The sequence below is a fragment of the Pagrus major genome, chromosome 1 (assembly GCF_040436345.1).
Source record: "Pagrus major chromosome 1, Pma_NU_1.0".
Taxonomy (NCBI): Eukaryota; Metazoa; Chordata; class Actinopteri; order Spariformes; family Sparidae; genus Pagrus; species Pagrus major.
This window is the reverse complement of record NC_133215.1, coordinates 7,665,479-7,672,453: the sequence shown is the minus strand read 5'-3', so window position 1 is coordinate 7,672,453 and position 6,975 is coordinate 7,665,479.

Here is a 6,975-nt window from a genome sequence, read left to right as displayed (position 1 = left end):
AGAACTCCCTTCTTCCTTGTTTCTGTTTTTATCCCTCTATCACTCCACCAAACCTTATCCCTCTCTGGATCTCAGACCCCAGAGCCCTGTAAACGCTGCCGTGACGTCTTGCGGTTGATTGTTCAAAGCGTTTGCCAGTTGGGCTTCCAGTTTGAGGAGAATTTTTGTGGTGAGCCGATTGGTGGTTTCCACAGGGAAAACATTTTCATATTAACTGATAAAAGCTCTCAGTAAGTGGAACACACTGTCTTTTTTTTTTCATATTTTTTGTGTACGTTGTGTGTGTGTTGCCTGTCGGTGTATGTTCACGCGTAAAGGAGATGCATGGCATATGAAACTACGAGCAGATCTGGAACGGGCCACCCACTCAGAAAACTGCGGACTGGGCCGTTCCCAGGACTCTTACCCAGGCCAAACTTATCCCGGCCAATTTGGACGGCTCCGTCCTGATCCTGGGAACATGCTGTACCTGCACTAATGAACACTAATGTGCTTTCTCGGGCTGCTTTCATAACGACTCCCAACAGTTAGTTATGCACTTAATCAAATACTTTTAAAACATTATGTTCAGAAAAATGATGTTGGCAGCGTGTTTGTTTCCAGAACCAGCCTGCTTCATATTCAGGCTTTTTTCACATTATCGAGCTGCAGCACACTCACACGTACTGACGCTCTGCTGGGGCTCTACACGTGAACTTTACCCTCATACAACACGTTTTCTCATAACTATACATCAAGAATATAAGATAAGCCTTGTGCGAGCGGCAATACATGCAAGACAGTCCATTTGCCAGGATAAAATGTTGGCATTTTAAGTTTCTGCAAACCGCAGATACGTTCAGATTTGTCTGTGTCATACGTACCATACTGACATTTCTACAATACGTGTGATAGCACGTTCACATTACATGTGTATGAGTTGACTCTCATGTCGGGCAGAGGAGGGATTGCGGTACGGAGTCGAAAAGGTTGCCAAGCCAGTGGCTGCTGTTCCACATTTGTTAGCATGAAACCACTGGATATTTTTAACGATAGCTTTTCAACATTTATGAAACTACTGGAAATTTTGAAGGAGATGTAGGGACATTTTCCAGCTGTCTGCGTGGCAACAAAAAACAGGCATTTTAAGACATAACATGATCTTTTCCTTGACCCTAACGAAGTGTTTTTTGTGCCTAAAGTTGCAACTTCAAGAAATGTAAAGTTTCAACATATGTTATTATCTGATCTGGATCCAGCTGAGTTCTGCATGAAGCCCGCATGTTGACTTGACCCACTTCCTCCCGAGTCGCTGCAGCCATTAGTGTTATCTGAGGGTCAACGACTACCACCTTCTCTAATTTTTACGACTGCATGCGAGACGACTCCCATACTTCTGGACATCCATTTCCCGGGAAGTCTCTATCTGCCCCATCAGCTCTCTAACAAAGAGTCCTGCTGGTCGTTCACACCAAAGGCCCTGCTGCAGCCCGGGGCTTTGCGGCGCTTCATCACTCCACCTCGGTCCATCCTGTCATTTTCTGACCTCCCCTCCCCTCAGGTGACAGGTGAACCATGCAGGGCAGCGGCCCACCTGAGCGCAGCCTCTGGCTATTGGTCAACGACCACCTCGCTGTTGACAGGGAGAGGTTACGCACGTCATGTCAGATACCTGGTGACAAAAGACAGAGCAAAAAACTGTACAAAAAAGTTCAAACAAAATACCAAGAAGTCAAATTACAAAAGGGTTGAGGTATGCAAGTGTACTCTGGGTATTAGTGTTGTCTTTGCCTCCTCTTCCTTTCTTTTCTTCTCTCCTCCTTCATCTCCCAGCAGGGACCACCAAAGCTCCTTTTTATCTCCGGGCGAGGTGTCTGACTTTGACAAGTTCACTTAAGTCTCAAACCGAATCGAGCGAGGCTCCATTAGCGAGGGATGAAAGATGTGTGGCGAGGGGAGGAAGGTGGGAGGGCGAGCGCGGTTGAAAACACCAGACTTGGCAGGATGTTACTTTCTCTGAGCTGTTTTGTCAACAGGTGAAGATGTAATTGCACACTTGACTCGTATTGTTCCTCTCACCGCTCCCCAGCCACTGTGAAGGACGGAAACTTAAGGAAATGAAGAAAAGGAGGTTGTCGAGCCAGCCGATTGTGTGTTGATGTGACAACACTTTCCCCTGTCAGTCTGAAATGTTTAGGTGACACGGGTTAAACAAAGTCAGACCCGTAATTCCTCCTGTTTGACCAAGTGAGAAAATGAGAAGAGAATGACCAGTTTTTTAAAATCAGAGCAACGAAGCAATTCAAGAGGTTTTTTTTTTTTTTATAGACGTTTACAAATCTGGTCCAGACTGTCCTTATTTAGTAATCCCACTAAAGAGAATTTCCGCAATAAAACTGAACGGAAGCCGTTCTGATGGAAAGTCAAGCGAAGACACAGCAAAGAGTTCAGATGCTATAAATGGGGCTTTTTCACCCTTGTTCAAAAAAAAAAACACAGCCCAGTAGCCAGAGGTGGGAGTTCAACATCTGTCAGCATGAAGCTGCAGTGCATCTTTAATGAAGGTTTATCAATAAAAGTGTGAAATCACTGGAAATTTAAGTGTTTGTGTGTTGATGTGACAATATTTCTAACAATGACATTTCACCATTTGTGAGCAGGAAACCACTGAAAATCTTTAAAGACGGCACTTCCACTTTTGTAACCGTGAAACCACTGGAAATTTAAAGAAATTAGAAAAAGAAGGGTGTCGAGCCGACTGACTGTGTTTACTGTATACGACGACACTTTTACAGACAGAATTTCAACATTTGTAAGAGTGACACCGCCGGAAAGTTAAAGAAATGAGAAAAAAGGTTGTCGAGAACACCGACTGTATGTTGATGTGACAACACTTTCCACTATCAGTCCATAAGTGTGAAACCACTGTATATTTTATAACAACATTTCACCATTTGTCAGACACAGCGACATTTTCCAGTCTGGATGGTTTTGACGATACATAGCTGACAAATTTTCAGCCATGTTTGAGGCAACAGAACCAGGTCGGCCAAACCATGAACTCTTCCGAACCCTAACCAAATAGTTTTTGTGCCTAAACCCATAAAGACCATAGACCATCTGAAAATTTAACCTAAAGTAACGTAAAGTTTGAACATATCGCTGGTTTACAGAAACATAAATTGCCAATGTTTATTCTGCCGTTTGGGTCGAAGAACAAGCCACTTAGTGAACTCTGGGGGCTCTGCAACAAGCTGCGGACACGACCACTGAAATATTATCATCCTAGAAAGTTGTCCAAGTGAACGTATGAAACTATTTACTGTGGTGTGAGCCGTTGAACTATCGAGCCCGCTGGCCTAAATCAGCTCAGCAGAGGAATGTAGTTGAAATTTTCTCCTAATGTAATGAATGAATGTAATAAATTCAGATTGTCAGGGGCACCCCCCCCTAAAATGGCAACAGATGTTTGAAAGAGAAGATGGTGAGAGGAGATGAGAGAGGAAGATAAAAAGATAAAGAGTGGTTCTGAAAGGAGGAGGAGATACGAGGATCATGATCCGACTCATCACAGCGGGGTGAAGCTGGAGACCATGAAGATCACTGTGATCTAAACAATATCTAAACCCTGAGACAAGTTGAATTTTAACTTCAGTTCAAGGAAGCCATGTTGCCGAATGAGCTGAGAAAACCTAAAATACTATGTCTAATAAAAATTAGCCGGTAGAAATAAAAGAGGCCCGGTCTCTAATCTGTCCTCAGATGAATGTGTACGTTCACTCTCCACATGTGCTTCTCGTCGTAGAGGTCAGAGCGCAGGGTTACTGTATCACCCGGCCCCTGCAGTTAGTTTCTCCGGCGATCATGATAGATGTGACAACAGCTGCCCTCCTGCTTACAGCCGGAATAAAATTTCCTGTCCGTGACCCGCCGGTTATTGATTTACCCCTGCACCTGTAGGCCAACCTGCCACCTCGGTGTGCAGAGGAAGAAGAAGAATGGGGAGTCAGAGAGGAGTCTCTGTCCCAGGTTCAGAGTTAGGTGACGTTGCCACTGAGATCGCAGAGAGAGAGGAGGTAAGGCTGGACGTATGGGTGAAGAAAACATCTGCCTTTGACAGAGGACGCTGCTGTTAATGTTGGCTTGTCTCAACCGTCACCACCACAACGGTTTAGAAACAAATTATTTTATTTTAGATAGATTTTCATCAGCCAGGGTGGTTGTTGAACAATGAAGACTACAACTCCCATGATCCCACAGTACCTCACGATTAAACTGTCTTCTGTTTTCATTGTTTTGAATGAGAGACACCAGCAGCAGAAACTACACATGCGTTTAAAGTTATTTTGACTCCGATGTCACAATAATAGGTGTGAAAATCAGCGATGGAGTCATCGTATCATCTGATATTTAGCGATAGGCGACCAAATGAAACAATGTTAGAAACATTTGGGATAAAGGAAGTACACAACTCAAAATAAAATATGGACATGTCTAAAAATGGTGGAGTTATTACAAGCCAACAAGGCTGCCAAACAAGAAGAGGAGGAGAGGAGAGCTACAGATATTTCAAGCGGTGTTTATGGCATCAAAATTGGGTGTTTTTCACAGGAAGTCGGACCATCTCCATCTGTGAGCGTGCTGACCAAAGCAGGTATTTGAAGCCAAACTATGATGCTTTCCTCACTCTAACCTCTAACTCTAAACTCTAAGTTTAAACTTTTTCTGAAAGTCTTCACTGTTGCCATAAAGTCATCAACACTTATAAACTCCTCTCTTCCTTTTTTCTCTCTTTCTTAACCTCACTGTCCGTCTCTCCTCCAGCTCTCTCCGACTCTTTACAGCCGGCGGGCATGAACACACTTTATGACCATTCCTCAGAAGTCTCCTGGCCTTAATCCTCTCTGGGCTTAGGAGACAGAGAGACACTTTGCTCCTCACTTCCCCGCCGTTTGATCCCACATATTGTGCTCCTCTGGTCAGCGTGGACGAGGAGGGCCGGACCGGGTGAGAGAGCAAGAGACGCCGGGCCGAGGGGACAAAGAACAAAGAAAGAAGAAGACAGAGAGCGTGTGCTGTGACTTTGCCAATATGAAAACAAGACATAAACGCACCTTTGCCAAGATGGATATCTTTTGTTTTGAAGTCAGGGATGATTCGACTCAATCCCTGGATTCAAGTTTTGATGCTGTTATTATGTATCACGATGAGAGAGGGATGAAGAACAGAAGCAGGAGGAGGACGAGGAGGAGGGATGCATGATATGAATTCCTGTTGGGGAGGACAGCCATATCAAAGTCAGTGGGCGAAAGTGATTTGTGGTGGAACCTGCAAGATGTTCATAAAGAATGATATCTCTGCATGAGAGAGGGCCGCACTTTGATCTCAGTGAGGAGTGGCTGACAAGATGCCCACAAGATGTTACAAATCAAAGCTGAGGGAAAGAGGGAGGCGGAGAAGATTTCATATTTTCCTCCAAATGTTTTGATGTCTTTGTCAGAAGCATGTTTGAAATTCTCTGGCAATCGCCTCATCGTGCCAGGGGAGAGGAGTGAGATGTGATGGGAGGGAACGGTAAGGACATGAAGAGAACCATGCACAAGTTGTGAAGAAAAACTGACTCATATGGACATCGGGGTGTGACTGGTGATTTTTCTTTCTTTGTCCGGGAAAGACAATACTAAACCCCCTCGGGTGAGAGCATCTTGAAGGAATCCCGATCCCTATGGAGGGCAAGATGGCACCTGACGGCCGGACAATGCCGAGGTCAGGAGGTTGTGAGTCAAAGGTCGGGAGCGGAGGCCTGATGTGGAAGCAGAAGAAAGCCCGGCGCATCACCTTAGATCATTTTGTCTCCTTCTTATTAACCGTCTAGCTCCTTGGGAGGCAGGAGAGCAGCTGTTTCTTTCTTTCTGGGGAAAAGGTTCAGCTGATTGATGCAGCCGCTTGTGGATTAAAATAATTCAGTTGCATGTTTCGTCTCTATGCGAGCACCTTTTTATTTTCTGTCTCGTCTTCTCTCACTCTGCCAGCAACATTTCTCTTTGTCATCTTACATCAAATTTTACAATGATGCTAACGTCAGCATGCTAACATGCTCTTAATGCATACATTTGCTATGTTCAGGCTACGTCCAAATTGTAGATGGTCAATTACAGGTGAACAGTGAGTGATAACAAAAACAATCTCATAATTTCTGTTCAGGTTCATCCAAAACATTTTCACGTACCAAATATGGTGAAGATTGGGTGAAACATGTGCCAACAGAGGAAGAACATGCCCAAAAATCCAAAATGGCGTACAGTTTTTACCGATCCAAATGGCCGTGACCTGAATCTGAAAACATTTATAGCACAAAGAACAAAGAAAAGACACTGAAATTAAGTTGCTGCGACAGTCATATTCCACTTACGTCATTATTCAACAGGATGAATCAGACAATGAACCAACATGTAATTTACATGTTGTTCCTGAACAGTTTCAATTGTTGAATAAACGCTCCACAGGCACTGAGAGCAACACGTGATCGTTCACGTGTGGAAAAGTCCTGCGCTCCACATTCAGAGAGCTGAAAAGGATGGTTTATGGGTAATAAAGAGGGACGTCATTGTAGTCTCCGATGGGTCCCTGTGTGGCTTCCTCTCTGAAGTCAGACCCCCCCTTTATGCAGGACTTGAATGAAGCACATTTACTGGCTTCAGTCATGTGACGGTTATTCATTTCTTTCATGTTGGTTACACGTCCTCCAGAGTCAACAAAACACAGGCCGCTGTAGTTGTGGGACATCTCACCCTTCCTCCTGCGGTGCTTTTTAAAAGCTCTGTGCTGCGTTGAAATACTGCCGCGAATTAATTCATGTCGCCGTCTTGGATTTTTTTCCTTTGAAGATCAGATTCTTGATCTAAGTGGGACTAAATAAGAAGAAAAATTATTAACTCGCCCGTTAGCCGTGTGGCAAATCATCAAACTGTCAGGCTGGTTTTAAAGCTCTGCCTG